General features: G+C 41.5%; 10 non-coding genes across 10 annotated transcripts; 6 read left to right on the forward strand and 4 right to left on the reverse strand.

Annotated features, from left to right (window-relative positions):
- Positions 1–8921: 8921 nt before the first annotated feature.
- LOC131705485 (small nucleolar RNA U3) lies at positions 8922–9135 on the forward strand. The gene has a single exon (XR_009310438.1). It is a non-coding gene; the product is annotated as a small nucleolar RNA U3 (small nucleolar RNA).
- A 1055-nt stretch (positions 9136–10190) lies between these two features.
- Positions 10191–10264, forward strand: trnai-aau (transfer RNA isoleucine (anticodon AAU)). The gene has a single exon. It is a non-coding gene; the product is annotated as a tRNA-Ile (tRNA).
- Positions 10265–10434: 170 nt separating this feature from the next.
- Positions 10435–10516, reverse strand: trnas-uga (transfer RNA serine (anticodon UGA)). Its single transcript has one exon. It is a non-coding gene; the product is annotated as a tRNA-Ser (tRNA).
- A 644-nt stretch (positions 10517–11160) lies between these two features.
- Positions 11161–11233, reverse strand: trnar-ucu (transfer RNA arginine (anticodon UCU)). The gene has a single exon. It is a non-coding gene; the product is annotated as a tRNA-Arg (tRNA).
- Positions 11234–12665: 1432 nt separating this feature from the next.
- On the forward strand, positions 12666–12873 carry LOC131705480 (small nucleolar RNA U3). The gene has a single exon (XR_009310435.1). It is a non-coding gene; the product is annotated as a small nucleolar RNA U3 (small nucleolar RNA).
- A 624-nt stretch (positions 12874–13497) lies between these two features.
- trnal-uag (transfer RNA leucine (anticodon UAG)) lies at positions 13498–13579 on the forward strand. Its single transcript has one exon. It is a non-coding gene; the product is annotated as a tRNA-Leu (tRNA).
- A 540-nt stretch (positions 13580–14119) lies between these two features.
- On the reverse strand, positions 14120–14201 carry trnas-aga (transfer RNA serine (anticodon AGA)). The gene has a single exon. It is a non-coding gene; the product is annotated as a tRNA-Ser (tRNA).
- Positions 14202–16602: 2401 nt separating this feature from the next.
- LOC131705445 (small nucleolar RNA U3) lies at positions 16603–16823 on the forward strand. The gene has a single exon (XR_009310401.1). It is a non-coding gene; the product is annotated as a small nucleolar RNA U3 (small nucleolar RNA).
- A 1031-nt stretch (positions 16824–17854) lies between these two features.
- On the forward strand, positions 17855–17928 carry trnai-aau (transfer RNA isoleucine (anticodon AAU)). The gene has a single exon. It is a non-coding gene; the product is annotated as a tRNA-Ile (tRNA).
- A 170-nt stretch (positions 17929–18098) lies between these two features.
- Positions 18099–18180, reverse strand: trnas-aga (transfer RNA serine (anticodon AGA)). Its single transcript has one exon. It is a non-coding gene; the product is annotated as a tRNA-Ser (tRNA).
- Between the last annotated feature and the right edge of the window lie 1379 nt (positions 18181–19559).

The raw sequence follows: 19559 nt of genomic DNA on the forward strand, positions 1-19559 counted from the left end.
AATAACTTGTGCTTACCCCCACTTACAAGGAAAGTGTCAAACATTGTATTCGTTCTCAAAACGTGTTAGAAAATGTAAACAGCAGTTGGAGAATGCCGATGTCGATCATCCTAGCATGTTAAAGGAGAGCATTTCTCATGTAAGCTACTTGCAGCCATAGATCGTTTATACTGTTCTCAATGGTCCGCATCCCAGCTTGAGACCACGATCCAGTGGCCGACCGAGATGTTTTTCAAAGTAATATGTTATTTGGAATATTAAAACAATCAAGTTAAATAACAGATGTTTGGGCACAAAATATTTTTCAGTGACTTCAACAAGTAGTCTGTTTACAACAAAAATGCAACCATGTGTTAGGAACACTATTTTAGTCAGATTTAAAATGGAAATTAAAATGGTATTGAGAGCTGACAAGAGTTTTGTATCAGCTGTTGATTTCCTTGAAACACTCTTTTATAGTAAAATGAACACATTTTATTCCTTTTAAAAATAAGTAAAAGTGAACTGTCAGAAGTGGGATTTGAACCCACGCCTCCATTCAGAGACCAGAACACACAATTCGTTGGAAAGACAGAGTCCTTGAGTCTGGCCCCTTAGAACACTCGGCCATCCTGACAACCTGCGTTTATTATAGTAGAAAACCGCATTATTTATTTCAGCACAGCCTAGGGTTGTCATATCAAGGCCTGATCGGGTTTATTACGCACATACCAACTGTTGCTCCATGAATGATGTAATGACAAGTGTATTGTCAATAGAGCAGTTAGCAGTTGTGCCAGTCCCCTTGCAAAGTGAGGTGGAACCCATTTAAGGGTGGGCATATAATAGTGGTCAGTCTACAGGAACCAGGGACTGAGGCAGATAGGCAAGTTCCTGCTTCAAGTAATCTTTAATTAACTACATTTGGTAACTTTGTAAGGTGGTGTTTGAATTAGCTGAGTTGGTGTGTGATTAGTACCAGGTGAGTGGTTTAATTGAATAGAAGTTGTTTTGCTATCTGATTGGTTTCCACGCAGTTGTTTTTTATATATTAAGCAGCCTATTTTAGCGCCAGCTAGAAGCGCCAGCCAACTGAAGAGCCTCAACAAAAGAGCCGGGAGTCTAGCTGTGGGAGTCCAGCAAGGGGAGGCCTGCACTGAGACGCTGTTAAAATAGATCCAAACCTAACGGGGCTCTAGAAGAAGCTATCTACTAGTCAGGTCTGTACCCTCCACCCTACTGCTCCTACTGTGCCTTTTGTCCTGCTTGTCCTGCTATGACTGTCTCTCACATCCCTGTTCTGTCCTCCCGTCCTCGTCCTCTGCCCTCCCTCCGCTGCTGCTCCTCCAACCCCTCTAACCTCATTTCTCTGCCTCTCCCCCCCTCCCGCACACTCTCTGGTGCACTCTGGAACTGTCACTCTTCTGCTAACAAAGCTGATTTCATATCTGCCTTTGCCTCCCACCTCTCGCTGGATTTCCTTGCTCTCACTGAAACCTGGCTGTCCCCTGATAACACTGTTACTCCTGCTGCCCTGTCCTCTCTCTACGTCCTGTCCCATACCCCGTGTCTCACTGGACGGGGAGGTGGGACGGGTCTTCTCCTCTCTCCCTACTTACTCTTTTCTGTCCCCTCCGATCTCATCTCACTCTCTGTCAATACCTTTGAATTTCATGCAGTCCAACTAACCTTTCCCGGTCAACTCCTGCTCATTGTTCTGTACCGCCCCCCTGGGCCTCTCACTCACTTTCTGGATGAACTCGACTATCTACTCTCCTCCCTCCCCTCTCTGTCTACCCCGACTGTCCTGTTGGGTGACTTCAACATCCATCTCTCCAACCCCAGCCACTCTGCTGGATTCCTCCCTCTCCTGCACTCCTTCGACTTCTGTCTCTCTCCATCCCCCCCTACCCACAAAGCTGGCCGTCAACTGGACCTCACCTTCTCCAGGGCCTGCTGCCCCTCCACCCTCTCTGTCACCCCCCTGGACCTCTCTGATCACTATTTCATCTCTTTTTCTCTGTCTCTCCCCCCTCTCCCTGCTCCTCCTACCCCCACTGTCGCCTCTCACCGTAACCTCCGCTCTCTCTCCCCCTCTGTCCTTGCCTCCACTGCTCTCTCTCACCTCCCTCCTATTGACTCCTTTTCACAACTCTCCATAGACTCTGCTACCTCCACCCTCTTCTCCTCACTCACCTCCTCCCTCGACTCCCTCTGTCCCCTCACCTCCCGTCCTGTTCGCCCCTCCCCTCCCCATCCCTGGCTCTCCTCTGCGCTCCGCTCGGCAAGAATCACACTGCGATCTGCTGAAAAGAAATGGAAGAGAACCAAACTCCCTGCTGCCCTAGACCTTTACCGCACTCTCCTCTCCTCCTTCTCCTCTACTCTCTCCTCTGCTAAATGTGCTTATTTCCAATCTGTAATCCAAGCCTCCACTAACAACTCACGTAAACTATTCTCTACCTTCTCCTCCCTCCTAAACCCTCCCCCCCTCCTCCTCCCTCCTCTATCTCCCCTGATGACTTTGCCTCCTTCTTCTCTTCTAAAATTTCAGATATCCGCAAACTCTTTAACACCTCTCCCTCCCCCGCACCCCCTCCCGCTCCAACTCCTACACCCACTGCAACCCCTACTAACTCACCCTCCTTCTCCACCTTCTTGCCCCTCTCAGACTCTGACCTCTCCTCCCTGCTCCAGGGTCACAAACCCACCACGTGTGCCTTGGACCCCCTCCCCACTCACCTCTTTCAAGCTGCTGCTCCTGCTCTACTCCCCTTCATCTCCTCCCTCCTCAACACCTCTCTACTTTCTGGTATCTTTCCCTCTGCCTTCAAAAAAGCCTCGATCACTCCCCTCCTCAAAAAACCTACCCTCGACCCCACCTCCCTCCAGAGCTACCGTCCTGTCTCCCTCCTACCCTTCCTCTCCAAAACCCTCGAGCGGACTGTACACCGCCAGCTCTCTGCTTTCCTGTCCAACCACTCTCTGCTTGACCCTCTCCAATCTGGCTTCCGCTCTGCTCACTCCACTGAAACCGCCCTCCTGTCTGTCACCAACTCACTTAAATGTGCCCAAGCTGCCTCTCTCTCCTCTGTCCTAATTCTCCTCGACCTCTCTGCTGCCTTTGACACTGTTGATCACTCTATTCTACTATCATCTCTTGCTGACCTGGGGATCTCTGGCACTGCTCTGGCCTGGTTCTCCTCCTACCTCTCCAACCGCACTTACCAGGTAACCTGGCGTGGAGCAACCTCCACACCTCACCCTCTCTTAACTGGAGTCCCCCAAGGGTCAGTCTTGGGTCCTCTCCTGTTCTCTCTCTACACCCGCTCCCTGGGCCCCCTCATCGCATCCTATGGTTTCTCATACCATTTCTATGCTGATGATGCTCAGATTTTCCTCTCCTTCCCCACCTCTGACTCTACCATCTCCTCCCGTATCTCTACCTGTCTATCTGCTATTTCCTCCTGGATGCACTCGCATCACCTCAAACTCAACCTCTCTAAATCTGACCTCCTTTTCTTTCCCTCCTCCTCCCCCTCCTCTGATCTCTCTATCTCTGTTCCTCTGGAATCTACCACACTCTCTCCCTCTTCCTCCGCTAAGAACCTTGGAGTCACCCTGGAACCCTGCCTCTCTTATTCCCAGCACATCTCCACTCTGGCACGCACTTGCCGATTCTTCCTGAGCAACATCCGAAGAATCCGACCCTTCCTCACCAACTATGCTACCAAGCTCCTGGTCCAGGCCCTGGTACTCTCCCGCCTAGACTACTGCAACTCCCTCCTGGCTGGCCTCACTGCGTCCGCCACCCGTCCGCTCCAGCTCATCCAGAACTCTGCTGCCCGCCTGGTGTTCTCTCTGCCTCGCTTCGCCCACGCTACTCCACTACTCCGCTCGCTCCACTGGCTCCCGATCACCGCTCGCATCCAGTTCAAGACTCTTGTACTAGCCTACAGATGCCTTGACCAGACTGCACCCAGCTACCTCCAGACCCTCATCTCTCCCTACACCCCCACTCGACCTCTCCACTCCGCCTGCACTAGAAGACTAGCTCTACCTCCGCTACGCTCCCCTGCCTCCAAAGCCCGCTCCTTCTCCACCCTTGCTCCGCAGTGGTGGAATGACCTTCCTACAGATGTCAGGACTGCCCAGTCCCTGACCACATTCTGGCGCCTCCTTAAGACTCACCTCTTCAAAGAGCACCTGTAGAACTCCTCTGTTTGTATCCTGGGACACTATCACCCTTCATGTAAATGTGCTTTATTTTGCTCTTATCAGCCCCCTATTTTACTGCATTTAATCCTGTACTTCAGAATACTGTATTCTGCCAAGTTTTTAACCTGTAGTACTTTGTATTTAATCACATCCTGATGTAACTATCACTATTTAATCATATCCTGATGTAACTATCACTATTATCTGCTGTATTATTGAATTGTGGTATGTCACACTTGTACTTTGCTTGAACAAAAGTTATTGTATTTCTTGCTCTTATTGTATTACTTGTATTGTAACGCTTGAAATGTTTTTGCTTACGATTGTAAGTCGCCCTGGATAAGGGCGTCTGCTAAGAAATAAATAATAATAATAATAATAAAAAAGAAACGGATTGAAGCCAACCCAAAAAAGTAAGATTATTTATGTCAATATCGTTATAGTTACAAACGATGCACACATTTTACAATAGCAATTGCTATTTGACAATGACCAATAAGTAATTCTGTTGCAATTGAGAGGAACGGTAGTTCTTCGCACAAGTTAGAAAAACTTGTTTGAAACTACCGAGTGTCTCTATACAGCTCAAAGAGTTTGACTGTTTTTAACATGTTGCAGCGGCAGAACTAAATCACTTAGAATTACCATCTGTATCAGTATCAAAAGTCTGAAACTTTCTTACCTCTAATGTGAAAAAACGTACATACCTCTTATACACAATGAGAAATAAGTCGTCAAACTAAGGTAAAATTATTCTTCCGTCTACGTTTTAAGGGTGTGTAGCAACTATTCAAACAGAAAAGCTAAATAACTGGACATCTACCAATCATGTGATTCCACATGTTGGTCAGCGTCAAAACAAACCAGGGTGTGCAGGCAGTTTGATATCTACACCATTTATATTAAAGAAATTATGTATGTTTTAAAACAGCACATATCGAAGGAGGGAAAAAGATAATACAGTGGTTTGAAGTTGAAACATGACGTTCTTGAAGAGCACACGACCTTGAAATACGTTCATTTTTTAAGCTTACATCCAAGCCTGACCAGCTTTCACTGATAACCTGAAGGTGCTGCTCGATTCTAGAAATTTTCAATTTCCTGTTTGAAAATTTCTAGTTACCTGTTTGGTAGATACCATAGAATGGAATTACACACAAGAGTGGCATGTAGCTTCCTTGTCTAAATCTCTGAACTCTGATTAATTGTAGTTCCTCGTTTAATTAAATATAAATAAAGGAATAATTTATTTGGTAGAAATAAATAAATGATTTAAACAAATGCATAGAGGAATAAATACATTTAGAAATAAATATTTTTAAATGAATAAATGTAGAAATGAATACATGTGTATATTATAAATGTATTAATAAATAGCAAGCTAGAAAACTACATATCATATTAATTGATTTGGCGTCTTATTTGAGAAAATACTGAACGACAGAAACCAAAGATTCCAAATATAATCCACTGGACGTCACCAGAATCAGCTTTGATGACACAAAGTCGTATGACACGAACCCTAAGAATTTGATACCAGATTCATTGTCGCTTAGAAACAACTGCAGCCTCCCTGCCTCCCTGCCTCAATACAAATAATACCAAATGAAAAATCGAATTACATGTATTTAAAATGAATGGTCTCATCCAGGGCTGACTCGTTTAGATGTTCGAGAGATCTAGGTGTACTGGACAAATCTACTGGATTTTTTTCCATTTCGTAATTGTGCCGCCTGTGATAATGCATTTAAAACTAAGACAATGCACAAGCCATACAACGAAAAAAACAGTACAGTCTCTTACAAGTGCTTGTGCTTCAACTCATGTCATTTATGTGATTTCTTGTCCTTTTGCAATACGGTGGTAAAACTACTAGACAGTTACAATTGTGCATTAATGAGCGAGCATAAAAGTTCAATTAGGAGAAAATATATTTATCCACCACTAGCTAGACAGTTTGTAGATGCCAAACATTCCGTTTCAGATCTTAAATTCTGTGTCATACAAACATTTTCAAGATCGCAGTGGTGGTAATGTCACGGGTGACGAATGTGTTGATTATTATTTTATTCAGTATTATCACTTATGATTTTTGAATTTTAATTGGATTGGTTTTCCTTTTTTTGCACATTTCAGGATCGCAGTGGTGGTAATCTCGATCAAAAACTATTACAATGTGAATTAAAATGGACCTTCTATCTCCATACGGTACAAACTGAGGGATTAAATGAAGAGCTAGGATTATCATGTTTTCTGTGATATAATGCGCAAGGATTCTTGTCTTTCATAAGAGCCGAAATAAATAAGGGCCTTCTGCATGTAAAGCAGACGTGATAACCACTACACTATGGAACCTTGACGGAACGGTGGTGGTGCTCCTACATTATTGTCTACATGCAGCATCTCAAATAATTACAGTGTCATTTATCAGACCCTTCGGCGTTGTCTTTTGAAGAATTAAACCTGCCAGACCGAACGCAGGCTAACATTCAATCAATCAATCAATTAATCGTATATATTTTCTATAGCGCCCCATATGTGCTTCACAAAGTCTACTTAAAAACAAGAAAACATCTAATTGTAAGCCTGGTCGAACAAAATAAGTCTTCAGTGTATTTTTAAACAAAGAGCGCTTTCCACGATTTAAGATGCTTTAGAGACTGAATATTGAAATTTGCAGCCGAAACTGGGGGATAAAACTGCCTGTGATGAAAGTGGGCAGAAAAGTTGCATACTTTGCATACCGTATTTGGGAGAAAAGAAAACGGATCATCTCTGATTTGCAACGTTTCCATGGTTCGGCCCGGCCACTGTGTGACTGGTTAAAACGATGAGTTCAGTTTTTTTTTTCTGCTGCTTGGTAATTCAGTCATGAGGCAGCTGTAGCAGAGTGGCGCAGCGGAAGCGTGCTGGGCCCATAATCTAGAGGTCGATGAATCGAAACCATCCTCTGCTAGCGTGTTTATCTTCTATTAGCAAAGTAGTTTTTCTAAAATATTAACTGAAGGCAATTAATTAATATTACATTTCGCCATCAAGGATGATATAATGCGCAAGGATACTTGTCTTTCATAAGAGCTGAAATAAATTATAGCGCTTTGAGATTAAATATGTTACTAGCGGACTGTTTAGAAATGTATTTAATTATATTACAACTGTTCTAAAAATGAATGTTATCTCGAAAATTGAGCCTTCTCAAGCCGAAATAGCTCAGCTGGGAGATCGTTAGACTGAAGATCTAAAGGTCCCTGGTTTCGGCAAAGAGCAAGAATATTTTTGTTTTGTATTATTTTGAACTAAAAAAACAGAACACATGTTTTTTCTTCAGTGTAATTGGAGGAAATAATAACGTATTACGTTGCCATTTTCTAATGTGATAAAGAAATGCGAAGAGCACCGTCCCTGCGTGGGCTTAAACCACCTACCTTTTGACCAACCGAACGCGCTAACCAATTGCGCCACAGAGACCAAACTCCTCAACCGCAACTGAGACCACATCTAAGAAGAAAGCAACACTGGGCAGGAAAGTGTAATAACAAATACATGTATTCAAACCAATGCAAGAAAACTTCAAGCCATTTATGTATATTCCCAAATAACATAAACTCTTCCATTGCTAAAAAAAAATATATATATATATATATAAAAAAAACTTCCTTTGTGCTTCTCGGAAGGCATACGATGAAGTCTTAGGGACGGTAAAGAGGAAAATTGATTATTGGAAGTTAAGAAGGCTATCGCTAGAGGGGAAACTATTAATTATAAAAATGGTACTGATGCCAATGCTGCTGTATGTAGCAAGGGTGTTCCCACCTGATGTTGCATCAGGTAAAACATTACATAGACAATTGTTTCGGTTTTTTGAGTATGTTGTGTATGTCACATGATGAAGGCAATTATTGAAGTGAGTAAAAAATATAGTTTTTTTGCTAGGTTTTATTTTGGACAGTTTTTGAGGAGAATGGGTATAGTGAAATTAACGAATACTGTGCCATATAGTCAGGATATGCCTTTTGTGTACAGGAAGGCCATGAATTTTATTATACAAAATAATGTGTGTAAAGCGATGGAAGCCGAGTGGTCAGCAAAGAAATTGATTACAAAGAAGGAGGCAAGTGGAAAATTACGTATAATAGGCTTATTGAGTGACAAAGACTCAGAAATGGTATGGAACAATGTAAGTTATTTTAGATTAAGTAATAAACAAAAGGACATGGCATGGTTAACAGCACATGCAAGGCTGCCTTGTAAAGAGCTGCTCTATAGAAGACGTGTTGAGGTCGAATGCATGTGTTAGAGGAGAGTGTGGGGCAGAAGAAATGATACAATATGTGTTTTATGAATGAGAGTATGCGAGGAAATGTTGGGAAAGGGTAAATAATTGGACACGGAGATTTATTTAAAAAAAGATTTATGTGTCAATTTAATATTGGATGGGCCGAGAAAAGGGATTAAATCAATTGACAGGGAAAAAGGATGGCTGATAATTAATTCTGTAAAAGAGGCACTGTGGAGTATTAGAAATCTGAGTATGTTTAAAAATAAAACAAATGTAAATGATTTCTGTAAAATTGTGATTTCTAGGATTAGAGATTATGTGTGGATAGACATAAAGGCTTTGGGCAAATAGACAGCCTTGAGAAAATGGAAAATGAGAACACCGCGTGAGTTGTTTTTGTAATGTTTCTTTGTATTGGTTTTTGATGTTATGAATGAATTTTGATTTGTTTTGAATTTTTATAATAAACATTTATATAAAAGCTAGCGAAATGCGTTTCTAAAGTGTTTGGACTCGCTATCCACAAGGAAGAGTGAGAGTGTTCGTTTTTGAGCGTGTAGGAGTCAGAGAGTGTTGTTTTTTGGCCAACTGTTCGCTGTTATTGATGACTGCTCCAGTGTTCCTTAGGGGGCTGGAGGAAGCGGACACGTTCTGAGGGTATCTTACCAAAAGGTAAGAAAGACGAACTACAGTTGCAAAGCACTCCTGCTTTTTCGACGATTGATTAAAACTATCAATCTGACAGAAAACATGGATCACATTAATTGTGATCGGTTTGATACCAATAGGCTTACATGACAGGTATTGTGTATAGACAATGTCATATACACAGAAATGAACACGGACAGTGTTTATTAAGGGCTGACTCGTTGAAACGTTCGAGAGATCTCGGTGTACTGGACAAATATACTGGATTTTTTCCATGTCGTGATTGTGCCGCCTGTGATAATGCGTTTGAAACTAGAGATAATGTGAGATAATGTCTGTTATTGGCGGATTGTTTACAAATCTACTCAATTATGTTACAACTTTTTTGTCTACGAAACATATCTGTAACATTTATGTAATGCCTGTGTGGTTTTTTCATGAAGTTAATTTGCTAACAGACTGTTCTGATTTGTTTCTAACCGTGAAGCGATCGCTCTGTTTGCCGTATATTTTCTTTCTGTAAGAGGAGTGTCCTTGTGATCCCATATAGAATGCGACGAAACAGGTCGTCCTCCTTAATAGAAAGAGAAAAAGAATAAGTTCACGCACACACCAGGTGATTTACTGCAGCGTCAGACATTGGAGGTTCAGCAGTGTACTGCAGTGTTGTGCAAAGTCGTCGGTGTAAGTCAGGATGGCCGAGCGGTCTAAGGCGCTGCGTTCAGATCGCAGTCTTTCTGGAGGCCTGGGTTCCAATCCCACTTCTGACAAGTCTGTTTGTTCATTTATTACTTAAAACGTCCACCGGATGCTTGGTAATTTGATTTGTTTTTCTTGTTAGTATTCAAATCACAAGGTCGTTAAATGAGAGAAAGTCACCGCAAGACTGCACCTCACCACATCCTTCACACTGTTAAACTGCCTCATTATGACGAGGCCTCTAATTATGCCTTTCCAATACTTTGAATGTGTTATTGTTCAGTTTAACGAGAACATCTTGGTAGAACAATCACAATGTCGACAGGACTTATTTTCCTCGGGTTCTAGTAACCCGCTTTGAGTGTGTGGCCGGTTAGCTCAGTTGGTTAGAGCGTGGTGCTAATAACGCCAAGGTCGCGGGTTCGATCCCCGTACGGGCCAAGGCTTTTCTTCTTTAAAGAAACCACAGCATTTGTAATGGTGCCAAAATGAACATTCTTTAACAAAATGAACCGAAGCGATATGAAGTACAACCAGTAATATTTCAGACTTCCTGATCTTTAAATATGTATTATCATTGAACACATACAATCAATTAAAAACAAAGCTTACGTAATCGGCAGGATTCGAACCTGCGCGAGCAAACCCCAATGGATTTCAAGTCCATCGCCTTAACCACTCGGCCACGACTACATGCTCGCACGATTCTTTGTGAAAATATCCAAAAGAAGTAAACGACACCCGCAGTAATGCTGTAGATGGCAGTATAGGATAACTAATGAACCGAAGTCAAATGCCTTTGTTGAAACTCTGTCAGATTTGTACAAGGCAAGCACACGTGGGAAATGTAAATACAATATACTTTCTGTTAACGTTCATAATAAGAATACATCTTTATTTCAAAATACGTAGCTATTTAACTGATCTTTTCAAAACACCCCCATCCACAAAAACAAAGTAGTTATTTATTTCAACTGAAAAATTGACTTGCTTCATGGCTGCTGCCAGAGCACTCGAGCACGTTCTGGCTAGCGTGAGCGGACTTAGCAGATAACAAGATCTACAAAATATCACATGCTAATAAAACATTCCATAATTATGTTCGTTTTTATTATACATTGCGACTTACAGAGACTAGGGTGTGTGAACTATGCATCAGCTGCAGAGTCACTTACAGTTACATCTCACCCGAAAACGGAGCACAAGGAAGTTAAATCACTTGCTCAGGGTCACACAATGAGTCAGTGGCTGAGGTGGGATTTGTACCGGGGGACCTCCTGGTTACAAGCCCTTTATCTTTAACCACTGGACCACACAGCCTCCTATAATAAAAATCACACTCCAGATGGGACTCGAACCCACAATCCCTGGCTTAGAAGGCCAGTGCCTTATCCATTAGGCCACAAGGGCTGACACCGTAAATACATTTGGTAGTACTAAAGAAAGTGGGAACAATAGTATCGTGGTTTAATACATAATATCCAAGCCATCGTTGGTGTTCAAACACAGCAGAGTGTTACATTGGGAAAGGGCCGTACTTGTCAGTACGTATTTGACATTCATGTGGGAAGATTTATGATTGTGAAGAAGTTTAAATATGCTGCGTATTTGCGCATTGGGAACCTTACATAATTAGGTTTTTGATTAATGCCACTTTCTTACGGACAGTAATCAAGGTGACGCTACAAGACCAGAGACAATAAAGCAGTTATTTTCCTTTCCTTTCATTACCATATTCTAGTGTGCTTGTTCAGAATATGCGTGAATCGTGAAAACGTCTTGCGAATATGTGAACAAAGCCAACATTCACTTTATTGATCACCATGTGGATTAACCGCTATTGGAACACAGATGATTGTGTTAAAGATGTTAATAGACTTTTAATGTACACGTTTTAGAGCTAAACGTTTGTTGAGACAGTTCAAGCGCTGTAGCAGTGTTTAACTATTTCCTGGATGTTTGCCTTTTGGTCTTACTCTGGAAAAAGTAATAATAATAATAAAAAGTAGGCAAAACCATTTTTTGAGAAACCGCATTTGGGAGAAAAACTAACAGTTTGGAAACACTTTTGCAAAGGCATTGGATTCTATTGTGCTGTTTCCGAACTGTTGAACGTTTCTCATTACATGCAGGTTTACTGGCTTGACAAAAAGGCGGTTGACGAAAAGAATGCTGTCTCGAGAAAAAAATCGTGCCAAGCTGAAATATCTCAGTTGGCCGAGCGTTAGACTGTAACGGTCCCTGCTTCAATACCAGGTTTTTGCAAGCAGCACGACTAGGGATTTTTTTAAATTAATTTTTTGTATTAAAAAAACAGCACATTTTTTTCTTCAGTGTAATTGGAGGAAATAAAAACGTATTATAGTGCCATTTTCTAATGCGATTAAGAAATGCAAAAAGCATCATCCCTGCGTGGGCTTGAAACACCAACATTTCGGTTAACAGCCGAACGTGCTAACCGATTATGGTGTTTTATTAGATAACACCGTGGGAGCTCAACAGAACAGTGTGTATGCATATAGCTAAAATGGAAACCAAATATATACGATTCAAATGGGAATCGTATTCAGATTTTAAGCACAAATTTGATAGACTTCACAGTGCAAAGGAGGAAGGCAGACAATGCAAATCAAGCAACTGGATCGTACATTTTAAATCATACGAGAAACTTGAACCCAATTAAGCTTTTAACCGCCCTCAGTCTGGAATGAGTTTGAAATGTTGTTGTAACACCTCACTGGGCTACAGCAACTGCATTGTATGAAAGCTCCTGTTTATTTGTCAGCGGCACAGCTACCGGTGCCACTCAGAGTTGGAGGGAGACGGTCGGCCACTTGCCCATAAAACAATACTTTCAGGGATCATTTCTATAGCGATTTGCTAGCGAAATGCGTTTTTAAAGTGTTTGGACTCGCTATCCACGAGGAAGAGTGAGAGTGATCGTTTTTGAGCGTGAAGGAGACAGCGAGTGTTGTTTTTGACCAACTGCTCGCTGTTATTGATGACCCCTCCAGTGTTCCTTAGGGGGCTGGAGGAAGCGGACACGACGAACTACAGTTGCAAAGCACTACTGCTTTTTCGATGATTGATTAAAACTATCAATCTGACTGAAAACACGGATCACATTAACTGTGATCGGTTTGATACCAATAGGCTTACATGACAGGTATTGTGTATAGACAATGTCATATACACAGAAATGAACACGGACAGTGTTTATTAAGGGCTGACTCATTTAAATGTTCGAGAGATCTCGGTGTACTGGACAAATATACTGGATTTTTTCCATGTCGTGATTGTGCCGCCTGTGATAATGCGTTTGAAACTAGAGATAATGTGAGATAATGTCTGTTACTGGCGGATTGTTTACAAATGTACTCAATTAGGTTACAACATTTATGTAATGCCTGTGTGGTTTTTTTCATGAAGTTAATTTGCTAACAGACTGTTCTGATTTGTTTCTAACCGTGAAGCGATCGCTCTGTTTGCCGTATGTTTTCTTTCTGTAAGAGGAGTGTCCTTGTGATCCCATATAGAATGCGACGAAACAGGTCGTCCTCCTTAATAGAAAGAGAAAAAGAATAAGTTCACGCACACACTAGGTGATTTACTGCAGCGTCAGACATTGGAGGTTCAGCAGTGTACTGCAGTGTTGTGCAAAATCGTCGGTGTAAGTCAGGATGGCCGAGCGGTCTAAGGAGCTGCGTTTAGGTCGCAGTCACTTTGGAGGCGTGGGTTCGAATCCCACTTCTGACAAATCTGTTTGTTCATTTATTTCTAAAAACGTCCACCGAATGCTTGGTAATTTGATTTGTTTTTCTTGTTAGTATTCAAATCACAAGGTCGTTAAATGAGAGAAAGTCACCGCAAGCCTGCACCTCACCACATCCTTCACACTGTTAAACTGCCTCATTATGACGAGGCCTCTAATTATGCCTTTCCAATACTTTGAATGTGTTATTGTTGTTTAAGATGAGAACATCTTGGTAGAACAATCATAATGTCCACAGGACTTATTTTCCTCGGGTTCTAGTAACAAGCTTTGCGTGTGTGGCCGGTTAACTCAGTTGGTTAGAGCGTGGTGCTAATAACGCCAAGGTCGCTGGTTCGGTTCCCGTACGGGCCAAGGCTTTTCTTTTTTAAAGAAAACACAGCATTTGTAATGGTGCCAAAATGAACATTCTTTAACAAAATGAACCGAAGCGATATGAAGTACAATCAGTAATATTTCAGACTTTCTGAGCTTTAAACATGTATTAACAATGAACACATACAATCAAATAAAAACAAAGCTTACGTAGTCGGCAGGATTCGAACCTGCGCGGGGAAACCCCAATGGATTTCTAGTCCATCGCCTTAACCACTCGGCCACGACTACATGCTCGCACGATTATTTGTGAAAATATCCAAAAGAAGTAAACGACACCCGCAGTAATGCTTTAGATGGCAGTATAGGCTAACTAATGAACCGAAGTCAAATGCCTTTGTTGAAACTGTCAGATTTGTACAAGGCAAGCACACCTGGGAAATGTAAATACAATATACTTTCTGTTAAACGTTCATAATAATGAATACGTCTTTATTTCAAAATACGTAGCTATTAACTGATCTTTTCAAAACACCCCCATCCACAAAAACAAAGTAGTTATTTATTTCAACTGAAAAATTGACTTGCTTCATGGCTGCTGCCAGAGCACTCGAGCACGTTCTGGCTGGCGTGAGCGGACTTAGCAGATAACAACATATACAAAATATCACATGCTAATAAAACATACCATACTTATGTTCGTTTTTATTATACATGGCGACTTACAGAGACTAGGGTGTGTGAATTATGCATCAGCTGCAGAGTCACTTACAGTTACATCTCACCCGAAAACGGAGCACAAGGAAGTTAAATCACTTGCTCAGGGTCACACAATGAGTCAGTGGCTGAGGTGGGATTTGTACCGGGGGACCTCCTGGTTACAAGCCCTTTATTTTTAACCACTGGACCACGCAGCCTCCTATAACAAAATCACACCCCAGATGGGACTCGACCCCACAATCCCTGGCTTAGAAGGCCAGTGTCTTATCCATTAGGCCACAAGGGCTGACACGAAAAATGCATTTGGTAGTACTAAAGAAAGTGGGAACAATCGTATCGTGGTTTAATACATAATATCCAAGCCATCGTTGGTGTTCAAACACAGCAGAGTGTTACATTGGGAAAGGGCCGTACTTGTCAGTACGTATTTGACATTCATGTGGGAAGATTTAAGATTGTGAAGAAGTTTAAATATGCTGCGTATTTGCGCATTGGGAACCTTACATAATTAGGTTTTTGATTAATGCCACTTTCTTACGGACAGTAATCAAGGTGACGCTACAAGACCAGAGCCAATAAAGCAGTTATTTTCCTGTCCTTTCATTACCATATTCTAGTGTGCTTGTTCAGAATATGCGTGAATCGTGAAAACGTCTTGCTAATATGTGAACAAAGCCAGCATTCACTTTGTTGATCACCATGTGGATTAACCGCTATTGGAACACACATAATTGTGTTAAAGATGTTAATAGACTGTTAATGTACACGTTTTAGAGCTAAACGTTTGTTGAGACAGTTCAAGCGCTGTAGCAGTGTTTAACTATTTCCTGGATGTTTGCCTTTTGGTCTTACTCTGGAAAAAGTAATAATAATAATAAAAAGTAGGCAAAACCATTTTTTGAGAAACCGCATTTGGGAGAAAAACTAACAGTTTGGAAACACATTTGCAAAGTCATTGGATTCTATTGTGGTGTTTCCGAACTGTTGAACGTTTCTCATTACATGCAGGTTTACTGGCTTGACAAAAAGGCGATTGAAGAAAAGAATGCTGTCTCGAGAGAAATATCGTGTCAAGCTGAAATAGCTCAGTTGGGCGAGCGTTAGAATGTATTATTATTTGTTTATTTATTATTATTTGTTTATTTAGCAGACGCCTTTATCCAAGGCGACTTACAGAGACTAGGGTGTGTGAACTATGCATCAGCTGCAGAGTCACTTACAATTACGTTTCACCCGAAAGACGGAGCACAAGGAGGTTAAGTGACTTGCTCAGGATCACACAATGAGTCAGTGGCTGAGGTGGGATTTGAACCAGGGACCTCCTGGTTCCAAGCCCCTTTTCTTTAACAACTGGACCACATAGCCTCACCAATACCGGGTTTTTGCAAACAGAACGACTAGGGATTTTTTTTTTTTTTTAAATTATTTTTTTGAATTAAAAAAACAGCACATTTTTTTCTTCAGTGTAATTGGAGGAAATAAAAACGTATTATAGTGCCATTTTCTAATGCGATTAAGAAATGCAAAAAGCATCATCCCTGCTTGGGCTTGAAACACCAACATTTCGGTTAACAGCCGAACGTGCTAACCGATTATGGTGTTTTATTAGATAACACCGTGGGAGCTCAACAGAACAGTGTGTATGCATATGGCTAAAATGGAAACCAAATATATACGATTCAAATGGGAATCGTATTCAGATTTTAAGCACAAATTTGATAGACTTCACAGTGCAAAGGAGGAAGGCAGACAATGCAAATCAGGCAACTGGATCCTACATTTTAAATCATACGAGAAACTTGAACCCAATTAAGCTTTTAACCGCCCTCAGTCTGGAATGAGTTTGAAATGTTGTTGTAACACCTCACTGGGCTACAGCAACTGCATTGTATGAAAGCTCCTGTTTATTTGTCAGCGGCACAGCTACCAGTGCCACTCAGAGTTGGAGGGAGACGGTCGGCCACTTGCCCATAAAACAATACTTTCAGGGATCATTTCTATAGCGATTTGCTAGCGAAATGCGTTTTTAAAGTGTTTGGACTCGCTATCCACGAGGAAGAGGAAGAGTGAGAGTGATCGTTTTTGAGCGTGAAGGAGACAGCGAGTGTTGTTTTTCACCAACTGCTCGCTGTTATTGATGACCCCTCCAGTGTTCCTTAGGGGGCTGGAGGAAGCGGACACGTTCTGAGTGGGTATCTTACCAAAAGGTACGCAAGACGAACTACAGTTGCAAAGCACTACTGCTTTTTCGATGATTGATTAAAACTATCAATCTGACTGAAAACACGGATCACATTAATTGTGATCGGTTTGATACCAATAGGCTTACATGACAGGTATTGTGTATAGACAATGTCATATACACAGAAATGAACATGGACAGTGTTTATTAAGGGCGGACTCATTTAAATGTTTGAGAGATCTCGGTGTACTGGACAAATATACTGGATTTTTTCCATGTCGTGATTGTGCCGCCTGTGATAATGCGTTTGAAACTAGAGATAATGTGAGATAATGTCTGTTACTGGCGGATTGTTTACAAATGTACCCAATTAGGTTACAACTTTTTTGTCTACGAAACATATCTGTAACATTTATGTAATGCCTGTGTGGTTTTTTTCATGAAGTTAATTTGCTAACAGACTGTTCTGATTTGTTTCTAACCGTGAAGCGATCGCTCTGTTTGCCGTATATTTTCTTTCTGTAAGAGGAGTGTCCTTGTGATCCCATATAGAATGCGACGAAACAGGTCGTCCTCCTTAATAGAACGAGAAAAAGAATAAATTCACGCACACACCAGGTGATTTACTGCAGCGTCAGACATTGGAGGTTCAGCAGTGTACTGCAGTGTTGTGCAAAGTCGTCAGTGTAAGTCAGGATGGCCGAGCGGTCTCTCTGGAGGCGTGGGTTCGAATCCCACTTCTGACAAATCTGTTTGTTCATTTATTTCTTAAAACGTCCACCGAAGGCTTGGTAATTTGATTTGTTTTTCTTGTTAGTATTCAAATCACAAGGTCGTTAAATGAGAGAAAGTCACCGCAAGCCTGCACCTCACCACATCCTTCACACTGTTAAACTGCCTCATTATGACGAGGCCTCTAATTATGCCTTTCCAATACTTTGAATGTGTTATTGTTGTTTAAGATGAGAACATCTTGGTAGAACAATCATAATGTCCACAGGACTTATTTTCCTCGGGTTCTAGTAACAAGCTTTGAGTGTGTGGCCGGTTAGCTCAGTTGGTTAGAGCGTGGTGCTAATAACGCCAAGGTCGCGGGTTCAATCCCCGTACGGGCCAAGGCTTTTCTTTTTTAAAGAAAACACAGCATTTGTAATGGTGCCAAAATGAACATTCTTTAACAAAATGAACCGAAGCGATATGAAGTACAACCAGTAATATTTCAGACTTTCTGAGCTTTAAACATGTATTAACAATGAACACATACAATCAAATAAAAACAAAGCTTACGTAGTCGGCAGGATTCGAACCGGCGCGGGGAAACCCCAATGGATTTCTAGTCCATCGCCTTAACCACTCGGCCACGACTACATGCTCGCACGATTCTTTTTGAAAATATCCAAAAGAAGTAAACGACACCCGCAGTAATGCTGTAGATGGCAGTATAGGCTAACTAATGAACCGAAGTCAAATGCCTTTGTTGAAACTGTCAGATTTGTACAAGGCAAGCACACCTGGGAAATGTAAATACAATATACTTTCTGTTAAACGTTCATAATAATGAATACATCTTTATTTCAAAATACGTAGCTATTAACTGATCTTTTCAAAACACCCCCATCCACAAAAACAAAGTAGTTATTTATTTCAACTGAAAAATTGACTTGCTTCATGGCTGCTGCCAGAGCACTCGAGCACGTTCTGGCTGGCGTGAGCGGACTTAGCAGATAACAAGATCTACAAAATATCACATGCTAATAAAACATACCATACTTATGTTCGTTTTTATTAAACATGGCGACTTACAGAGACTAGGGTGTGTGAATTATGCATCAGCTGCAGAGTGACTTACAGTTACATCTCACCCGAAAACGGAGCACAAGGAAGTTAAGTGACTTGCTCAGGGTCACACAATGAGTCAGTGGCTGAGGTGGGATTTCTACCGGGGGACCTCCTGGTTACAAGCCCTTTATTTTTAACCACTGGACCACGCAGCCTCCTATAACAAAATCACACCCCAGATGGGACTCGACCCCACAATCCCTGGCTTAGAAGGCCAGTGCCTTATCCATTAGGCCACAAGGGCTGACACGAAAAATGCATTTGGTAGTACTAAAGAAAGTGGGAACAATAGTATCGTGGTTTAATACATAATATCCAAGCCATCGTTGGTGTTCAAACACAGCAGAGTGTTACATTGGGAAAGGGCCGTACTTGTCAGTACGTATTTGACATTCATGTGGGGCGATTTAAGATTGTGAAGAAGTTTAAATATGCTGCGTATTTGCGCATTGGGAACCTTACATAATTAGGTTTTTGATTAATGCCACTTTCTTACGGACAGTAATCAAGGTGACGCTACAAGACCAGAGCCAATAAAGCAGTTATTTTCCTGTCCTTTCATTACCATATTCTAGTGTGCTTGTTCAGAATATGCGTGAATCGTGAAAACGTCTTGCTAATATGTGAACAAAGCCAGCATTCACTTTGTTGATCACCATGTGGATTAACCGCTATTGGAACACACATAATTGTGTTAAAGATGTTAATAGACTGTTAATGTACACGTTTTAAAACAAAGCACACAGAAAGAGTACTTGGAACTGCAAACACAAGTCAAAAAGGAAGTTAGAAAGGCCAAGAGAGAGATAGAAATCAATATTGCTAAGGGGGCTAAAACCAATTCCAAAATGTTTTTCCAATATTATAACAGCAAGAGAACATTCAAAGAGGAGGTTAAATGTCTAAGA

Source organism: Acipenser ruthenus, chromosome 35 (assembly GCF_902713425.1).
Source record: "Acipenser ruthenus chromosome 35, fAciRut3.2 maternal haplotype, whole genome shotgun sequence".
NCBI classification, from domain to species: Eukaryota; Metazoa; Chordata; class Actinopteri; order Acipenseriformes; family Acipenseridae; genus Acipenser; species Acipenser ruthenus.